The sequence below is a fragment of the Schistocerca americana genome, chromosome 3 (genome assembly GCF_021461395.2).
Source record: "Schistocerca americana isolate TAMUIC-IGC-003095 chromosome 3, iqSchAmer2.1, whole genome shotgun sequence".
Lineage (NCBI taxonomy): Eukaryota > Metazoa > Arthropoda > Insecta > Orthoptera > Acrididae > Schistocerca > Schistocerca americana.
This window is the reverse complement of record NC_060121.1, coordinates 401,331,136-401,352,592: the sequence shown is the minus strand read 5'-3', so window position 1 is coordinate 401,352,592 and position 21,457 is coordinate 401,331,136. Positions and strand designations below refer to the sequence as shown.

Genomic DNA, 21,457 nt, shown 5'->3' with positions numbered 1-21,457 from the left:
GGCTCGCACGACCAGACAACATGTTTCCAGTCATGAACTGTCCAATGTCAATGCCGACGCGCCCAGGCGATGCATAAAGCACACGAGTGGGCCTTCGGTTTCGAAAGTCCATATCGATGATGTTTTGTTGAATGGTTAGCACGTTGACACTTGTTGGTGGCCCGGAATTGAAATTTGCATCAATTTGTGGAAGGGTTGAACCTTTGTCACGTTGAATGACTCTCTTCAGTTGTCCGTTGATCCCGTTCTTGCAGGATCTTTTTCCATCCGCACTGTTATCAGAGATTTGATGTTTTAGCAGGTTCCTGGTATTCACGGTACACTCGTGAAATGGTCGTACGGGAAAATGCCCACCTCATCGCTACCACGGAGATGCTATGTCCCATCGCTCATGCGCGACTATGAAACCAACTTCAAACTCACTTAAATCTTGTCATTCTAGCAGCAAAAACTGATCAAACAACTGTGCCAGCACCTGTTGTCTGATATAGCCGTTACCGACCGCAGCGCCGTATTCTGCCTGTTTACATGTCTCTGTATTTGAATACGCATGTCCATACCAGTTTCTCTGGCGCTTCAGTGTATAAGGAAGTGCTACGAGTTGCCCGCGAAAACCGGATTGTGTGCAAAAGCTAACCCGGTGGCCTCCACTTCGAAACTGGTGGTTGTTAAAGCGAGCGGGAAGGTGCCCTTGCTGTCACTGCCGCCTGAGACAGTACTCGGGCAACATGTGGTCGCCTCTCGTGCTGTGTGTGGTTGTACTCCTGTCGGCTGCGTCCGCTGTCAAACAGGAGGCCGAAGTCCCACCACTGGGGGCGCGTTCGTACTCAGCCATAGCGGCCCCCATAAGATGTTCTTCAGGATCTACAAACGTCAATGGGAACTGTATCGAGACTATCCAGCTACCAACGGTAAGCTCATTCTACGGATACTTTCACTCGTAAAAATCTTCACGGTAAACTGTGCGCTATGTCTGTGCTGACCCCACGGATCCACTATCACTAGTGACGGCGTGACACCTTCAAAGTAGCCTCCGCTATTTGCTATGTGGTGGCTTGCGGAGTATGTATGTACATGAAATTTCAATATTAGTAAAAAACAAACACAGCTGTACTGATACACAGTTATTACGTCACGAGCGGTTTCATTCACATGAACGTTAGGTTACACTGCCAACAGTCTCGTAACAAATCCCTCCCTTCTGTGGGGATTTCTTGGGAGACTAATATCAGTGTAACCTAATGATCGTCTCTCGAACGAAACCTTTCGTAATATAACAAATGTGTTGTAATACAGCTACGGAGACTTCTTATTAATATTTACAAGATTCAGTTGTGGAACTCAAGAAGGTCAAGATTATTTTTCTTTCAAATTTGTCCCTCCGTGTTGTCTCAGTGTGTGTTTTAAACCAAATCTAAGTTATGTAGAGCATGTGTGAAACAACGATAGAAACAAATTATTATTGCCAAACGAAGCATTTCCTTATTACTTAGAGTGCGATTCCTCAGGAAACAAAAGCAGTTCAATACATGGGACAATACAGCATCAATTCGCAGCTTTAACTTAAAGATGGTATATGATATAAACCTTACCTGTGAAACAATTAGAGAAAGTTTAAGCTACAAAGCGGTTAGAATGAACCTACTTCCTACAATCAAAGACATAAACTCTGTACAAGATACATAAATGTAACGGGTTAGGATATACACGTTACTGTTAATTTCGACGAACAAATACGAATAAATAAATGGTTCAAATGTCTCTGAGCACCATGGGACTTAACATCTGAGGTCATCAGTCCCCTAGAACTTAGAACTACTTAAACCTAACTAACCTAAGGACATCACACACATCCATGCCCGAGGCAGGATTCGAACCTGCGACCGTAGCGGTCGCGCGGTTCCAGACTGAAGCGCCTAGAACCGCTCGGCCACCAGCGGCCGGCCACGAATAAATAACTAGCAGTGGATAGCAACGAAGTTTCTTAAAACTTCGTAGCTGCAAAATGCAATTAAATCTCTCAGCAAAATTGCTCATTGTTTCCATTGTGAGCTTTTAGCTCTTTAAAGTGTTATAGCGGATGCTGAAGGACGTATATGCCGTACATTAGATGTTTTCTCAGTCTATCGTTACTGCCCAGAGGTATGTGAAAACTTGACTTCCTCAAAAGTTGATTACATGTTAAGAAATATTTCCACGTGGAACATTTTATTTTAGTGCATAGTCTCCACAACTATATTTCCTTGCTTGAGTTACGGAATGTGTTTAATTAACTTACTTTATAATTCTATTGATTCATGTTTCTTTTTTAATGGACTGTATTTTTTGCTGAAGAGAACAACCCATTAATAAAATTACAAATGCCCTGTGTAGCCTGTTTCTAAATGTTGCTTGCATTTCTATATAAGGGGGATATGATGATATGTGAATGATGACGTTGTTTTCATGGATGTCCAACACTAAAATCTTCATTTTTATCTAAGATTTTGCGCACCCTAGTACTAACCAATATTTGGTTGCTTGGAATGTGAATGTTTACGTCGTCTAGTGTTCTTAAATTGTCTTTTGTAATTTGTTGCCAATGTAATGCAGTTATCTCTGTTTCCAGAGATATGTTGTGTCGGGAGCACTGGTAAGAAATGGTCCCTGCGTAAAAATATATGTTTATGTCCCCAATAAATAGTGAGAAGATATTAATTAAAAATTATTACATCAACAGGAACCATGTTTTGAAGAAGAATGGTCTTAACTAACCTGATCTCTTCCTAATAACTCAAAAAAGGAACGAAAGGGAAAAGGATGCTCACAGTTAATCTGTAGTCACAAACTTTTGCACAAGAACGTACACAATATTTATACTTGTTAAATTGAGACACTGGAAATTTCAACCTCTCAAAGATGCATGATAGTCCTTTGCAGCACTAAAACACACGATTACAGACATAAATAAAAAAAGAACCCACCCATAACACTAATTCCAACAAAAGCTAGCGAGAACGAAACATGGCCTTACATAACAGGCCCTATCACTTACACGAGAGACCAAGGAACTGACATACACAGTTTAACACGTCACTAACTCATGTGCGGTAGGCAACACCAACACGAAGATGACACGGATGACAGCTGAAACCCCAAGAAACACAAAATCATACAAATGACAATGACCGAGAAAACAACGTCGCTCACACAAATAGACGGCATGCAGGAGCCTCAGCTGAGCACCATACTAATGGCCCCCAGGCACCGTGCTCCAGAACAACGAGAAAATGCCGTGCCGAGAGATTGCATCGGTTGCTGGTGAATGTACAGCGCCCGTCTGGTGACGCTGTATTCGATACGCGGCATCGAGGCAGCAGCAGACCGGCAGCGTGTTCCCTATGCCTGTTGTTCCACTACAGCCACGTGGTCCAGCCCTCCGCCCCTGATACCGAGAAGTGGCAGACAAGCAAAGAGCTTGCACTCGGTGCGCGGGGCGCGCAGCTTATGGCTGCCGTTCGTGCTCTGCGGTTGCGGCCACAGCTTCGACACACAGTCCGGCCGGCGCGGTGGCCGCTCACCCAGCTGCACCAGCGGACCGTGGCTCTCCTTTCTTGCACACCGCGCACCAGCTATCGCTGCCTGACTCCCGCTACGGCCACAGACTGCGAGCGCCGTAGCGTGCTCGCGGCAAACCTCTCTGACATCGACTGCAAATAATGCGCAAGCACCGCAGAAAAATAAATTGAGTTGCAGTGGCAGAAATCTCAAGCACGATGATGATATACATGGTGTCTGTAATTATAAAGTTCCAATTTTAAAACGCTGTAGAAGCAGAACCACTTCTCAGAATGACGTCAAATTGGAACAACGTATTATTGGCACAAGGCAACGTCACTGGAAGAATAAAATTACCAATAGATGGCACTGTAAGCGTCTTAACGTATCTACGGCTACATGTACATGATTACTCGGCAGTTCACGATTAAGTGCCTGACAGTTGGTTCGTCGAACAAAATTCATGCTACCGTTATACTCTCTAACGGCGCTCGGGAAAAACGGGAAGTTAAATCTTTTGCGAGTGCTCTGACTTCCATTATTTCATCACGACGGTCATATCTCTCTGTGTAGGTGAGCACCAACTGAATATGTTCGCAATACGAGGAGAAAGTTGAAGATCCTGCAACGAAAAACGGCTTTGCGTTAATGACTGTCACACCAGTTCACGAATCATGTCCGTGGTACTCTTCCTCTATGCACAATAATTCAAAAAGAGCTGCCCTTCTTTGAACCTTTTCGTCGCCCTCCCCAAATGATGCGGATCCCACACCATAACTCCAGAAGAAGGTGGTCAAGTGCGGTGTAAGCATTTTCTAAGTGTTCTGAAAATAAATCGCAGTTTTTGGTTTGCTTTCCCATAACATTATCTGTATGATCTTCCCAATCTAAGTAATTGTAATCCGTAAGCACTTAGTCCCCCCATGAACCATTGACCTTGCCGTTGGTAGGGAGGATTGCGTGCCTAAGCGATACAGATAGCCGTACCGTAGGCGCAACCACAATGGAGGGATATCTGTTAAGAGCCCAGACAAACGTGTGGTTCCTGAAGAGGTGGGTTGGTTGGTTGAGGTTGAAGGGGCCAAACAGCAGGGTCATCAGTCCCTCATTCCTGAAGAGGGGGCGGCAGCCTTTTCAGTAGTTGTAGTGACAACAGTCTGGATGATTGACTGATATGGCCTTGTAACACTAACCAAAACGGCCTTGCTGTGCTGGTACTGCCAACGGCTGAAAGCAAGGGTAAACTACAGCCGTAATTTTTCCCGAGGGCATCCAGTTTTACTGTATGATTAAATGATGATGGCGTCCTCTTGGGTAAAACATTTCGGAGGTAAAATAGTCCCCCATTCGGATCTCCCGGCAGGGGCAACTCAAGAAGACGTCGTTATCAGGAGAAAGAAAACTGGTGTCCTACAGATCGGAGCGTGGAATCTCAGATTCCTTTATCGAACAGGTAGATTAGAAAACGTAATAAGGGAAATGGATAGGTTGAAGTTAGATATAGTGGGAATTAGTGAAGTTCGGTGGCAGGAGGAGCAAGACTTCTGGTCAGGTGAATACAGGGTTATAAATACAAAATCAAATAAGGCGTAACGCAGGAGTAGGTAAAATAATGAATAATAAAAGGAGTGCGGTTAAGCTACTACAAACAACATAGTGAACGCATTATTGTGGCCAAGATAGACACGAATGCCACATCTATCACAGTAGTACAAGTTTATATGCCAACTAGCTCCGCAGATGACGAAGAGATTGATGAAATGTATGATGAGATAAAAGAAATTATTCAGATAATAAAGGGAGACGAAAATTTAATAGTCATGGGTAACTGGAATTTGATAGTAGGAAAAGGAAGAGAAGGAAATGTAGCAGTTGAATATGGAATGGGGGTAAGAAGAGAAAGAGGCAGTCGCCTGGTAGAATTTTGCACAGAGGATAACTTAATTATAGTTAACACTTGGTACAAGAATCATGAAAGATGGTTGTATATATAGAAGAGGCCTGGAGATACTGGAAAGTTTCTGATAGATTACATAATGGTAAGACAGAAATTTAGGAACCAGGTTTTAAATTGTAAGACATTTCCTGGGGCAGATGTGGACTCTGACCACAATCTATTATTTATTAACTGTAGATTAAAACTGAAGCAACTGCAAAAAGGTGGGAATTTAAGGAGATGGGACCTGAATAAACTGGTAGAAACAGAGGTTTTAGAGAGTTTCAGGGAGAGCATTAGGGTACGATTGACAGGAATGGGGGAAAGAAATACAGTAGAATAAGAATGGGTAGGTTTGAGGGATGAAATAGTGAAGTTACAAGAGGATCAAGTAGGTAAACAGCCGATGTCTAGCAGAAATCCTTGGGTAACAGAAGATATATTGAATTTATTTGATGAATGGAGAAAATAAAAAAAATGCGGTAAATGGAGCAGGCAAATAGCAATACAATCGCCTCAAAAATGAAATAGACAGGAAGTGCAAACTGCTAAGTAGGGATGGCTAGAGGACAAATGTAAAGATGTAGAGGCATATCTCACTCTAGGGGTATGATAGATACTGCCTATAGGAAAATTTATGAAATATTTGTAGAAAAGAGGACCACTTGTATGAATATCAAGAGCTCAGATGGAAACCCAGTTCTAAGCAAAGAAGGGAAAGCAGAAACATGGAAGGAGTATATAGAGGATCTCCACAAGGACGATGTACTTGAGGACAATATTATGGAAATGGAACAGGATGTAGATGAAGATGAAATGGGAGATATGATACTGCGTGAAGAGTTTGACAGAGCACTGAAAGACCTAAATCGAAACAAGACCCTGGGAGTAGAGAACATTCCATTAGAACTGAACTACTGATAGCCTTGGGAGAGCCAGTCCTGACAAAATTCTATCTGGTGAGCAAGATGTGTGAGACAGGCGAAATACCCTCAGACCTCGAGAAGAATATAATAATTCAAATCCCAAAGAAAGCGGGTGTTGACAGATGTGAAAAATCATCGAAATATCAGTTTAATAAGTCACAGCTCCAAAGTACTAACGCGAATTCTTTACAGACGAATGGAAAAACTTGTAGAAGCCGATCTCGGGGAAGATCAGTTTGGGTTCCGTAGAAATGTTGGAACACGTGAGGCAATACTGACCCTACGACTTATCTTAGAAGATAGATTAAGGGAAGGCAAACCTACGTTCTAGCATTTGTAGACTTAGAGAAAGCTTTTGACAATATTGACTGGTATACTCTCTTTCAAATTCTGAAGGTGGCAGGGGTAAAGTACAGGGAGCGAAAGGCTATTTACAGTTTGTAACGAAACCAGATGGCAGTTTTAAGAGTCGAACGGCATGAAAGGGAAGCAGTGGTTGGGATGGGAGTGAGACAGGGCTGTAGCCTATCCCCGATGTCACTCAATCTGTATATTGAGCAAGCAATAAAGGAAACAAAAGAAAATTTCGGAGTAGGAATTAAAATCCATGGAGAAGAAATAAAAGCTTTGAGGTTCGCCTATGATAATGTAATTCTATCAGAGACAGCAAAGGACCTGGAAGAGTAGTTGAACGGAACGGACAGTGTCTTGAAAGGAGGATATAAGATGAACATCAAAAAAAGCAAATCGACGATAGTGGAATGTAGTCGAATTAAGTCAGGTGATGCTGACGGAGTTAGATTAGGCAATGAGACACTTAAAGTAGTAAATGAGTTTTGCTATTTGGGGAGCAAAATAACTGATGATGATCGAAGTAGAGAGATTATAGACTGGCAACGGCAAGGAAAGCGTTTCTTAAGAAGATAAATTTGTTAACATCGAGTATAGGTTAAGTGTTAGGAAGGCGCTTCTGAAAGTATTTGCATGGAAGTGAAACATGGACGATAAATAGTTTGGACAAGAATAGAGTAGAAGCTTTCGAATTGGTGCTACAGAAGAATGCTCTAGATTAGATTGGTAGAGCACGTAGCTAATGAGGAGGTATTGAATAGAATTGGGGAGAAGAGAATTTTGTGGCACAACTTGACTAGAAGAAGGGATCGGTTGGTAGGATATGTTCTGAGGCATCGAGGGGTCACGAATTTATTATTTGGGGGGGGGGGGGGCGTGGAGGGTAAAAATCGTAAAGGGTGACCAAGAGATGTATACACTAAGCAAATTGAGAAGGATGTTTGTTGCAGTAGGTATTGGGAGATGAAGAAGCTTACACAGGATAGGGTAGCATGGAGAGCTGCATCAAACCAGTCCCCGGACTGAAGACCATAACAACAACAACAAGCACTTAGAAGAGTTTACAGCCTTCAGACTTGAGTGATCTATAGTGTAACGAAAATTTATCAGACTCCTTTTAGTAGTCATGTGTACAGCTTCACACTTTTCATTATTTAGCGTCAACTGCCGCTTTCTGCATCATACAGGTATATTGTCTAAATCATTTTGGAATTCGTTTTCATCATATGAAGACTATACCAGACGGTAAACGACACCAACGTCTGCAAACTATCCAACAGGACTACCTGCTCTGAGTGCCTCCTAAATTGCTTATGTAGATCAGGAACAGGAGAGGGCCACAACACTTCCTTGGGGAACCCAAGATACATTGGTAAGTATGTAGCTATTGTATCAGCATACTCTGAACGGACCTTGACTTGGATATCTAATTGTACGTCACTGACGTTCGCTGTTGTTCTTCATTCGAATTCAGGAATATTAACTTCGTTTCCTTTGGTGAAGGAGTTTCGGAAAACCGTAATTAGTAACTTCGTTTTAGTGGCACTTTCATCTGTGATATCGGCATTGTTGTCACGCAGTGAAGATAATAATCTCGTGTTGCCGGAGGTGTACTTTACAGGCCGGCCGGTGTGGCCGAGCGGTTCTAGGTGCTACAGTCTGGAACCACGCGACCGCTGCGGTCGCAGGTTCGAATCCTGCCTCGGGCATGGGTGTTTGTGATGTCCTTAGGTTAGTTAGGTTTAAGTAGTTCTAAGTTCTAGGGGACTGATGACCTCAGAAGTTAAGTCCCATAGTGCTCAGAGCCATTTGAACCATTTTGTACTTTACATACGACCCGATTCGCTTCGAGCTTCCTGCTAGATTTAGACTCAGAATTTTGTTGCGTGAACTATAAAAAAAAATTAAAAAAAAATCGCATTGAAGTTCGCGCTTAATTTCGAGTTTCTGTAAAAACCTGGGGATTTTGCGTTCTTTTACATTTTGCATGCTTTTTTCGTTGCTTCTCCAAGTGTTTCGAACCGTTTTGTGTGCCAAGGTGGGCCAGTGCCATCTCAATTAATTTCGTTGGTACATATCTCTCAATTGCTGTCGATGCAATTTCTTTGAATTCAAACCACATCCAGCCTTCGCTTACATAGTCATCCTGGAAAGAAAGCAGACTGTCTCTTAGAAAGATGTCCAGTTTTGTCTTCTTTAAAAAAAAAAAAGATGTACTTTGTACTTATTATTGGTGAGATTGGATGTTACGATATTCAGTCTCACTACAACAGCCTTGTTGTCACCAATCCTTCTATCCATCATGATGCTCAATACTGTCAAAATCATTGGTTACTAAGAGGTCAACTATGTTTCCTTAATCTTTTACACTTCGAGTGGTTTCCTGAACTAACCGTTGAAAATAATTTTGCGAGAAAACGTACAGTACAATTTCGGACGACATTTTACGTCTACTGCGGGCTTTAAACGCATACTATTGCCAAAATATGCATACGTAAGTGATATCTGGATTAGTGAGGAGCAGTATTCAAAGTACTGTCGAACAAGAGCTTTGTAAGCTACCTCCTTCGTTAACGGACTGAGGATTCTTCCAATGTATCTCAGTCTGGAATCTGCTTTCCTTGCTGTAAGTTGTATGTAGTCGTTCCACTTTAAAACGCACAGTACGCATATTACTACGTATTTTGTGGAAGTAACTGATTTAAATGATTGTTCTGCAATCGTATAATCACACAGTAATGGGTCTTCCAGTCTATTTTTAACCGATGTTCGTTAATGTCGAGGATGAGTTGCCACTACCTGCTCCAAGCGTCGATCCTCTGAGGTCTTTTTGCATTTCAGTAAAATTTTCTAGCGTAGCGACTTCTCTGTGTACTATGACATCATCTGCGAAAAGCCTCATGAAACTACCGACGTGTCTACTATAAGTCTACTATATTAGTTACACACTGTATGTTGCGAAAAGTAATTTACCTACAACACTCCCTTGGGGTATGACCGAAGTTACTTTTACTTCTGGAAACTTCTCTACATTGAGAGTAACATCCTGTGTTCTGTTTGTTGGAAACTCTGAAACTCTTGAACCCAAGCACAGAGGTGGTCTGATATTCCGTGAGCTCTTTGTTTTTTTTCTTTTTTTCATTTCGCTTAATGAACGCGGAGCTGTACTGAACGTCTTACGAAAGATGAAAAACACGGCGTCCATCTGTGCATTGGTGTCTACTGCTTTCTGGGTCTCGTGGACAAACGGAACCAGCTGGGTATCCATGTCGATCCCTGGCGAGGAAATTTCCGATCTCTAGAAGTGTCGTTATATGGAAGCGTGACTTGCTCCAAATCTTCACAACAAACCGACGTCAGAGATGAACGGATATATATTTGTGCTTCTGTTAGATGGTTATTGAAAATGGGAATGACCAATGCATTTTTTCCAATCATTGGGAACACTTTGCTCCTCCAGAGAATTACGATACACCGCTGTTAGAAGAGAGGGAAGTTCTTCTGCACATTCTATGTTACGAGAGGTCATGAAATCGATACGTCCCAATTTTTTATGTGAAAAATCTCAAAGTTTTTTAATAAAATAAACGTTATTAACATTCGACATCTTTGATTCTTTGTGTATCATATTTACGTATGCCTTTCTCAACATATTCTCCCGGGACCGATGGCCCTCGCAATCTGGTCCCTTCAATCCCACTAACCAACCAACCATATTCTCCCTGGCCACGAACAAATTTCTCCCAACGAGAGACCAGTTTGTTGACACCATCACGGTAGAACGTATGACTTCGTTGACGGAGGCACAACCTCACCTCTGTTTGCACCACTTCATCACTATCAAAGCGGAGCCCTCGGAGGTGTTCTTTAAATTTTAGGAACTCATGAGTCGATTCCTAAGTGTCGTGTGTTGCAGCGCTAGTGTGTAGTCTGGCATCGTTATTCTGAAGACTGGGTGGTCCATGAGTGGACGACCTCTTTGAATGCGCCATGTAGCAATAAAAGTGCGCGTTAGATGTCCTTGACAGATTGTCAATATCAGTAGACTGAACCCGTAAGTATATAACCATCAGTCATAGTTTTCCCCATCTATTTCGCCATCTACTTTTTTAATACCACAAAATAATCGCACAATGATGCGATGTAATAGGTATGCGTCTGTATCAGACATAAACTGCTACAACACACAGTAGGAAATCTGATAAAAGTCCTTTGTGTTTCGCAAATGGAAAAGACCATAGGACACGGCCATCTGTTACAGAGGCGCATAATTACTGTTCTGTATTCACTTCGCTCATTTACAGCAGAATTCTGTAATGCATTTTATTGCTTAACATAAGAAATACTTCTACCGAATGACGAAAGAAGGAAGCACATAAATGTTTACGAAAAGATAGCAATATAAGACACTGAGGATTAAACTAAGCCATCGTGAAATGTGTGCAAGAAAAATGCAAAGTAATCGAAAAAGAGAAATTTTGGAAGGACATGTTCTGCGTACAGAATAGGCAGTACACGTTTTGGTGAAACTGAAAGCAAAGGCGTCAACATTAACAGCGCAAGAGGAATGCCGTTTTTAGAGTAGCGAGCTGAAACATGGAAAAAGTTTATTTGAGGCCTCTGCTGGAGAGAGAAACGCATCACGTGAAAGGAGAAAAAAATGGGAGTCAGCATGAAAGCACAGGGAATTCAGTACTGGATCAGATTTTAACACAGCTTTGGAAGACATGATATCGAAGAGGCTGAAAGCACAACAACATTCCTTCGGAATTTTCCAAATTTCTGGGCGGAAGTTACAACCAAAAAGTTATTCAAGCCAGTTTGCAGAATCTATATGTCTGAAGACATCCCATCATCCTCACAATCCCGAAGATAGCAAGTGCACATAATTTCGTGAACTGCCATACAACAGCCTAATAGTGACACGAGTAATACGCAACCGAATGGAAAAGAAAATTGAGGATCTGTTAGATGACGAATAGTTTAGCTTTAGGAAAGGTAAGGGTACCAGAAGGGAGTTCCTTCATTCCGTTTGATAATGGAAGCAAGACTTAAATCAAGACAAGTTCATGGGCCTGTCGCCTCTAGAAAAGCTTTCGACAATGTAAAATGGTTGAAGATTTTTCAGAGTTCTCAAAACAATAGGTGCCAGCTGTAGGAAAATACGGGTAGTGTGCAGTGTGTCCAAGAACCAAGAGCAACAGTAATAACTGAAGACCAACAAGTATGTGCTGGAATTGGATATGGTATAAGGTAGCGATGTAGTCCTTCGCTCCAAATTTTAAATCCATCCTCACTAAAAATGTGGAAGAACAGCAGGAAATTTTGAGCGGAACGAACAGTCCAGTCACACTACAGTATGAAATTGGATCAAACTGAAGAGAGACGAAAGTAAATGGAAGTACCTTAAATGAGATTAGCGACTGCCGGAAAGTCAGAATTGAAGACTGGTTTAGTGTCGAGGTCCGGTGTACCGGCCAGCCTGTGGATGGTTTTTAGGTGGCTTTTCATATGCCTCGGCGAATGCGGTCTGATTCCCCTTATTCCATCTCAGTTATACTATGTCGGCGACTGCTGCGCAAACACTTTCTTCACGTACGCGTACACTATTATTACTCTACCACACGAACATTTGGGGTACACTCGTCTGGTATGAGACTTTCCCAGAGGGGTCCACTGGGGGCTGAACCGCATAATAAGACTGGGTTCGGAGTAGGGCGGCGGTGGAGTGAGTGGACTGCTGTGGCCTGTTGTGGGGTTGTGAACCACTGGGGACTATGGCGTGAAGAAGCCTCTCCGTCGTTTCTAGGTCCTCGGTTCAATACACACAATTCTGTGAATCGGTGGTTAGTATCTGAATAGGAGATTTTGTAAAATGCCTTTATAGGCCATACTTGAATATTGACTAGACTTGAATATTGAAAAAGTATCTGAGGTGCTGAAAAATCGTAACCGACAGGCACTTAAAGAGGACGTGGTGAATCTCGTGAATATCTTTAAAGAAAATTTCATAAATCGACATTCGTGAATGAAACGTCAACAATTTAGAATTTAGCTGATGCAGTAATGCAGTTGTTTTACCAACGCTGCAACTGTGAACGATAGTCATCCATATGTTTTACGAAATCTGCAGCTGTGAATGGAAAGAAAAATAATATACGGTACAGTGAACGTGCCCTTGGTCACAATGTTGACATTGATTCGCAGCGGATAGATTTACATCATGTTGACATAAAAGTTTTCTGGGTACGGTACCGCGTCATAATGTATAAAACTACTGCTGCTGGAGAAAAAACAACGTTTCAGCGACGGTTGCAGCGGCCTTCTTCTGGGTCTAATGGTGCGTTCTAGCTATGCAGTGTACTTAATACTTTGTTGTTACTGTTCAGTGCGCATCCCATTACGTCATAATTTTAAAAATGTAGTTAGTTTCATTGGTCACTTAAGGAAGAACTTTATTTTAATAGGTTATTGCGGTGGAGGCAGAACGTCACCTCCATTGTCTATTGGCTCTTGTGTTATGTGCCATTATTGGTGGTCACCGTCGAATGAGAAGTTGGCTGCTGTTTACCAACTGCTGGAGGTCGGCCGCGCGGCGGCAGTTACTCGCCGGTAGTGCTCGTGCCTCGTGTTGAAAGTGCGGTCTGTTGGGCTCTGACTGCTGGCAGTCAAGATGGGTCAAGCCTGAGTCCATCCTCCCTGTTCATGTTATTTGGGTGTTTTAAGTATTTCGATGGCCTCTCTGATTTTGCGTTTCGTCATAACCGGCTGCTTGGCCAACACACAGGCATCGCTGAATTTTATTTCTTTTCCGCAGTCTTGCTGATGTTCTGCCACTGCAGGTTTGTTGTGTTGCTCTAGACAAATATAGCGCTCGTGCTACCGAATGCGTGTTGCTATTGGCCTACCAGTCTCGCCGATGTATGCCTCTCCACATTCACATTCCACCTTGCAGACGCCTGCAGTGTGTAATGCGTCCACCTCGTCCTTAGTGGAGCATAGCACGTCCTGGATCCTACGACCACTATAGAAGACAGGCTGCACCGCAACGCGGCGAAGGTGCTTGCCTATTCTGTCAGTAACATTTTTCACATAAGGTAAGCGCACTTTTGGCTGCAGATGGTCTATTTCTTGCTTATCTTCCTTACTTGTGTTCGTCGATAAGGCTGTGTGGATCGACGTATGGCTGGATCCATTGGCTAGAAACGTTGTGCGTAGCCTTTTAAGCTCAGTTGTGATGTTTTGAGCATCACTTAGGAGCTGCGCACAGGTTGCCAAAGAACGTTCTTCTGCGCTGGGTGGTGGTAGGATTGTGCCGGCAGATACCTGTCTGTATGTGTAGGCTTGCGATATACTCTGTGCCCCAGTGTGCTCTCCGTTCTCCTGTATACTTCGACGTCTAGAATTGGAATTGCACCATTATTTTCTACTTCGAGCGTGAACTGTATCCTCCCGTGCATATTGTTCAAATATTCGTGAAACTTGTGCAGCTCCGTTTCGCCACGAGGCCATATGGCGAACGTGTCGTCCACGTATCTGAACCAGCAACGTGGGCGTAAAGGAGCTGAACCGAGGGCCGTTGCTTCAAAGGCTTCCATGAATATGTAGGCTGCCAGTGGAGATAGGGGAGACCCCATTGCTATGCCGACTGTCTGCTCGTAGTATTTTGCTTACCATTTGAAGTACGTTGAAGTCAGGCACAACTCAACCAGGTCGCATATGTCTGGCGAGACATGCTCTTGAAGGATGTGGATAGTTTCATCTACTGGCCCGCTCGTAAATAGTGACTTCACGTCAAAGCTGACCATGATCTCCGTAGGTAAAATTGTTTCTCCCTTTAGGCGTTCTATAAAGTGCGTCGAGTTCTTCACATAAGAGTCCGTCTTGCCAACTAGACGTCTTAATTTGCAGGCTAGATACTTTGCCAAATTGTAAGTAGGTGAATTGATCCCATTCACTATTGGCCCCTAAAGGATAACTTTCCTTATGTATCCTTGGAACACCGTAAATTCTAGGAGAGACTGGTACTCTGGGAGTAAGACCCTTGGCTGTGTCAGCGCCAGTTCTCGAGTCCTTAATCGCGGCCTGCGTCTTTCGAATTATCTTCGCCGTAGGGTCCGCCCTTTGTAGATGGGATCATCTAATAATTCTTTTATCTTGTCTTCGTACTGCACGGTGTCTAAGATGACAGTAGCATTGCCTTTGTCTGCTGTTAATATCACAATTTCGTCCTAGTTCTTCAGTTCCTTGATAGCTGTCCTTTCCTCTCGGTTAAGGTTGTGTTTCGGTTGCTTGAGGTGCATATGCTAATGTCACTAGCAGAGGAGAAATATATGAGGATATTCAAATGGAAAGAGCACTTTGAGTGCCTATTCAGGGGGGTGGGGGAGATGACTTGTCTCACGGCATGATGAAAGATGAAACAGGAGTCGACAAGAAAGAGATAGGGGATCCAGTATCACATTCAGCTATTAAAAGAGCTTTTGTCTACTTAAAATCAAATAAGGAAAAACGGGTGGATAACATTGTATCCGACCTGCTAAAAATCTTCAAGTGTGGCATATATAAATGTTGGTGTGTAGAATTTCGGAAAAACATCATTCATACAGTTCCCAAGATAACAAGAACCGACAAATGCGAGAACAGCTTAATAGCTCATGGATCCAAGTTGCTGACAAGAATAATGTACAGAAGATTGAAAAGGAAGTAGAGGATCTGTTAGATGACTAACAGTTCGGGTGGGATAAATGGACCAAAGACGCGTTGCGTTTGATAATGGAAGGAAAACTGAAAAAAATAAAGTCACTTTCATTGGATTTGTCGGCCTGGAAAAAGCGTTCGACAATGTAAAATGGCGCAAGGTTCTCGAAATTCTGAGAAGTGTTGGAGTAAACTAAGGGAAAGGTGATAGTATTCAATTTGTACAGGAACAATAAGACTGGGGGACCAAGAAAAGTGCTCCGATTAAAAAGCATGAAAGACAGGGATGTAGTCCTCGGCCTTTTGTTGCTCAGTCTATACAACGAAAAAGCAACGATTCAAGAGTGGGATAATACGTTAGGTGAAAGGATTTTGGTGATAAGATTCGCTGATGGCTTTGTTAAATCCAGTGAAAGTGATTAATAGTTATAGATTATGTTGATAGAAATGAACAGTCTAATGAGTACAGAAGAAAGGTTTGAGAGCAAGCTGAAAGAAGACGAAAGTAATGAGAAGTAGCAGAAACGAGTATCGTGGAAAACTTAACGTCAGAATAGGGGACCACGAAATAGACAAAAATTAAGGAATTCTACTATCTAGGCATCGAATTAACTCATGATCGACGGAGCAAGGACGACAAAGAAAAAAAAAAAACAAGAAACATACCTGCCGAAGTATATCACTATCAAACATAGGCCTTAGTTTGAGGAGGAAATACCTAAATGTACGTTTAAAGTACAGAAATGTATGATACTGAAACATGAGCTGTGGAAAAACCAGAACAGAAGAGAATCGAGGCATTTGAGATGTGGTGTTACGGAAGAATTTCGAAAATTAGGTGGACCGATAAGGTAGGGAATGAGGAAGTCGTCCGCAGAATCGGCGATTCAGCAATATATGGAACACTGACAAAAAGTAGGGACAGCAGGATAACAGTTAAGACATCAGAGATAAATCTCAATGGTACTAGACGGAGCTGTAGAGGGTAAAAGCTACAGAAGGAGTCAGAGATTTGTCTACACCTAGCAAATGATGTAGGTTGCAACAGCTATACTGATATGAAGAGGTTGGTGCAGGAGAATGGTTCCTGGTCAGCTGCATCAAACCATGCAGAACGCTGATGACTCAAAAAAAAAAAGTGATGCTCTCTTAAGGAGTGTTGGCTATCGTTCAGTATCACTACGGCAGCAGTGAGTCTAAATGGTTGTCGAACTTCCTGACAGGTTAATTTTTAAAGTGCCCAACATAGGTACGTGAATGGCATCCAGAATGTTGCCGAACTGGGAGATCTTACAGGGATTGACGCGCTTGTTTACGTTGCACCTCCAGTTGATCATGCCAGAGGAGAGCATGAAATTTAAAGCAGAAACACCCTTTGTTTCTTCAGATCAAGTTCAAATTTCGTCGAATGATATTGAACGGTCCTTAGTGGTCAAACCGTGTATACTATAAATAAATTACGGACAGATCACGTAAAATGAGGTCGCAGCCCCACCATATGCTTACCGGATGGCTGAAACGTCCACAAGGTGTCAGCACTGTCAAACGTTGTCAGGAACATCCTGCTGTTACTCATCGCATTGCGAACTGTTGCTTTCGGCCGCGAAATCTGTGGGAATCAACGCCCCAAGGGAAGTGATGGTTTAATTGATGCCTTGTTTGTCTTGAAGGGAGGATATAAGATGAACATCAACAAATGCAAAACGAGGATAATGGAATGTAGTCGAATTAAGTCGGGTGATGCTGAGGGAATTAGATTAGGAAATGAGACACTTAAAGTAGTAAAGGAGTTTTGCTGTTTAGAGAGCAAAATAACTGATGCTGGTCGAAGTAGAGAGGATATAAAATGTAGACTGGCAATGGCAAGGAAAGCCTTTCTGAAGAAGAGAAATTTGTTGACATCGATTATAGATTTAAGTGTCAGGAAGTCGTTTCTGAAAGTATTTGTATGGAGTGTAGCCATGTGTGGAAGTGAAACATGGACGATAAATAATAGAAGGGAATAGAAGCTTTCGAAATGTGGTGTTACAGAAGAATGCTGAAGATTAGATGGGTACATCACATAACTAATGAGGAGGTATTGAATAGGACTGGGGAGAAGAGAAGTTTGTGGCACAACTTGCCTAGACTAGAACAAGGGATCGGTTGGTAGGACATGTTCTGAGGCATCAAGGGATCACCAATTTAGTATTCGAGAGCAACGTGGAGGGTAAAAATCGTAGATGGAGACCAAGAGATGAATACACTAAGCAGATTCAAAAGGATGTAGGTTGCAGTAAGTACTGGGAGATGAAGAAGCTTGCACAGGATAGAGTAGTATGGAGAGCTGCATCAAACCAGTCTCAGGACTGAAGACCACAACAACAACAATGTCACCCCTTGAGACAGACAAATGTTGAAAATTAAATGGACTGATAAGAAAGGCAATCAGACGTTTCTTCACAGAATCGATGAGGAAAACAGTATACAGAAGAAAAAAATTTGTAGACGAAAGCCACGGACTGTGCGGCTGGTCCCGGTGGAGGTTCGAGTCCTCCCTCGGACATGGGTGTGTGTGTTTGTCCTTAGGATAATTTAGGTTAAGTAAAGTCGGCCGTAGCTGCAATGAAAAATGGCAGGGCGGTAGGTACAGATACAATACCGGGAGAAATACTAAATACTTGAACCAAGATGGAATAAGAAAAATATTGAGGTTATGTAATAAAAAATGGCCTGAGGACTTTCTGACAACAGTAATGATTCCATTACCGAAAAAACAAGGAACCAAGAAATGCAGCGAGCACAGAACAATCTGCCTCATTTCACATGCAGCCAGAGTGATGTTAAGAATAATTAATAAAAGACTTGAACAAGTAATGGAGGAGAATCTTGGCGAAGAGCAGTTTGGCTTTAGACGGAATAGGGGCACCAGAGATGCAATAGGGCTCCTACGAATCTTAGGAGAAAGGTTTATTGAAAAAGGAAGAGACCTATATATGTGCTTCATCGATCTAGAAAAGGCATTTGACAATGTGGTTTGGGACAAGCTGGTGACTATAATGAGGGAAAAGAGAGTGGACTGGAAAACCAGAAGACTTAATCAAAATGTTTCAGTTAAAGGGAGAGGAGAAAGTACAAACTGGATTAGGCTAGGGCAAGGAGTAAGACAAGGATGCTGTCTATCACCTACTCTTTTCAACCGATAATTGGAAAATATGATTGACCAATGCTCAATAGATGACAAAGGAGTAGAAATTGGAGGAAGAAGAGTAGGGTGTTTTAGGTTTGCTGACGACATGGTCCGTCTAGCCACAGGGGGAAAAAGAATTACAGGATTTGGTGGACACCATTGCAACTAACGGATAAAATATGGAATTAAAATTAACACAAATAAAACAAAAGTATTGGCACTAAGAGGAAATCAGGAAATAAAAATTATGCTGAATGGAGAAATACTAGAACAGGTGCAAAATTTTAAGTATCTTGGAAGCAGGATAGACACCGACTGGAAGTGCACCACAGAAATTAAAACAAGGATAGTAATGGCAAAAGAGGCGTTTTATAAGAAAAGGAGAATTTTCTGCAGCGGCCTGGACAGAGAACTCAGAAAGAAACTCATAAAATGTCTTCTATTGACTGTTCTTCTATATGGCGCTGAAACATGGACTATGAGGCTTTTGTGATCTGGACATGGCGGAGGATGGAAAGAATAAGTTGGATGGACAGAGTAAAAAATGAAGAGATACTGAGAAGAGTGGGAGAGAAAAGACAGTTACTATATGTAATACAGAGAAGAAAAAGAAATTGGATTGGGCATATATTAAGGAAGAATGACGGACTGATAAAAACAGTTTTAGAATGTTATGTAGAAGGGAAAAGGAAGCAAGGAAGGAATAGATTCCAGATACTGGATGACATGATGGTCGGTACAACATACAGCAGCCTTAAGGAGGAAGCAATGGATCGCAGAAAATGGAGAGGCAAAGGACCTGTTAATATAGCAGATAACTGATGATTAGTGTGTAAGCTTAGGGCCTGATGACCTTAGCAGTTAAGTCCCATAAGATTTCACACATATTTGAACATTTTTACTAGACGAAGGGACAGCTTGAAATGCAATATGTCATCGCGGAACAACTTCGATGGTACCACAGAGAGCCCTAGAGGGAAAGACAATGATTATAATACATCCACAAAATAGTCGATGATGAAGAGTGTAAGTGCTACTCTGAGATGAAGAGGTTGAACAACAAGTAGTGGTCTGCCATGCCATCCTGAAGCAGATCCTAGAAATGAGAGATGGAACCCACTGTCGCGCCTCTCCTACTGCCACGACACAGGGCGCAGACCTTGTCATGAGTACAGAGGTACAGAAAGTATGAAATATTGTGAGGCTCACCCAACAAGATGGCCGCGTTGCATGCCAGATGACACACTGCGGTTGATTCGAAAATCATATGAACCTGTTCACGGAGACAGTGTAGAAAATCTGATGTGGAAAATGAATACGTGGGACTGAACTGACCTCCTTGCAACATTCCCATTGAAATGGTCACGTTATTATTGCACTTACTATTGTCACTACCTCACTTGATTACATAAACGAGCAGGAAATCTAAGCTATATAAACTTGACAGAAAATGATTTGTACACCTCTTGAAAAATTGACTCTAACATATATATTCATTACCTGAATCAAATATCTGCACGATGCTTTAAAACTTGTGTTTCACTATATGTCCCTTTCACTTTGAAATAGTATTTCTGTTCTTGCTGCATGTTTCTTGCAGCTAGTAATTTCCAGACGCCACGGTTTTCCAAAGTTTCACAGGTTATATGTTATGTATTATGACAAGGCAGCCTATGACCACTGGAGGTATTCTGTTTGAATTGTTTTTTTTCGCGTTTACGTTTACGTTTAGGTTTTAGTCGGAGACCTCCACAGAGTTATGTCCCGAAGTAGTGATTTGCTTCTTCACTGATGGTGAAGGTTTAAATATTCAAAATGCGATGTGAATGCGAATAAGCAGTGACCGAATTTAGAGTTATGATTTTATCAATGTTGTGCTCATCGAGCACGTTAGTCAATAATAGTACTTGTAACGAGATGCCAGCTGTAAGTCACAGTCGTAACTAATTAGTTTGCTTTCTGTTGATGTATGCTGGTGTCAAAATGTGTGTCGTGGCTCATTATATCATTAATTAGTGTTTCATATTGGATGTGTGATACTAGATTAATTAGTCGCGTCATGAATATAACTGAATTGAAGTTTAACTGTAAAAATGTGCTGCTACGGTCGCAATTTCGAGTACTGCCTTGGGCATGGATGTGTGCGATGTCTTTAGGTTAGTTAGGTTTAAGTAGTTCTAAGTCTAGGGGACTGATGACCTCAGCTGTTAAGTCCCATAGTGCTTAGAGCCATTTGAACCATTTGTAAAATTGTTTAATAGAAATCTTAGCATATAGGCGATTTCAGACATTATGTAATTTCATTGTTGGTGCTTGTGTAACAATGGAAATGAATAAATATGAAGTGTGTTATCAGTGACTGATTATTCTAAATGACAGCTCTCTGTGTTCACCTCATTGTGCTTTATTGCCAACAGTGCCAAAATTATGCATAAATAACAGCTACACGTGAATAACAATTTGGCTGCGATTCAGAGAACGAAGATGAGACGAAATTAAGATACAAAGTCTCCATCTAGGTGGACAATTCCATTTTCCAGTGCGTATTCCTATGTTCCTAAAAATACGGGCGTATTTGAAAATAATTAATAATTAAAATCTGTTGACCGGGGCTTACATAACAGCCACGGTGAAAAAAGGAATTGTCCGTCAATACATTAGTGGATGCGCCACCCAAAATGATATTAACGTCTCCTCTCTGGCCACGCTCGGTAGTATGTGACACGAACGCCGTTTCTAATGTCATTTCAGTCGCAAATGGATAGCAAAGGAACAACGTGCGGCAGCGTTTACTTCATCATCATGCCTAACCACAGTTCTTTGGATCGTGTTTATTTT

General features: G+C 42.0%; 1 long non-coding RNA gene across 1 annotated transcript in view; it reads left to right on the top strand.

Moving 5' to 3' along the window:
- The first annotated feature begins 667 nt into the window (after nucleotides 1-667).
- Nucleotides 668-21,457, top strand: part of LOC124605884 — a 33,934-nt gene continuing 13,144 nt past the window's right edge. The window contains exon 1 of the long non-coding RNA XR_006978688.1: nucleotides 668-911. This is a non-coding gene — a long non-coding RNA (uncharacterized LOC124605884). The remainder of the gene's footprint in view (nucleotides 912-21,457) is intronic.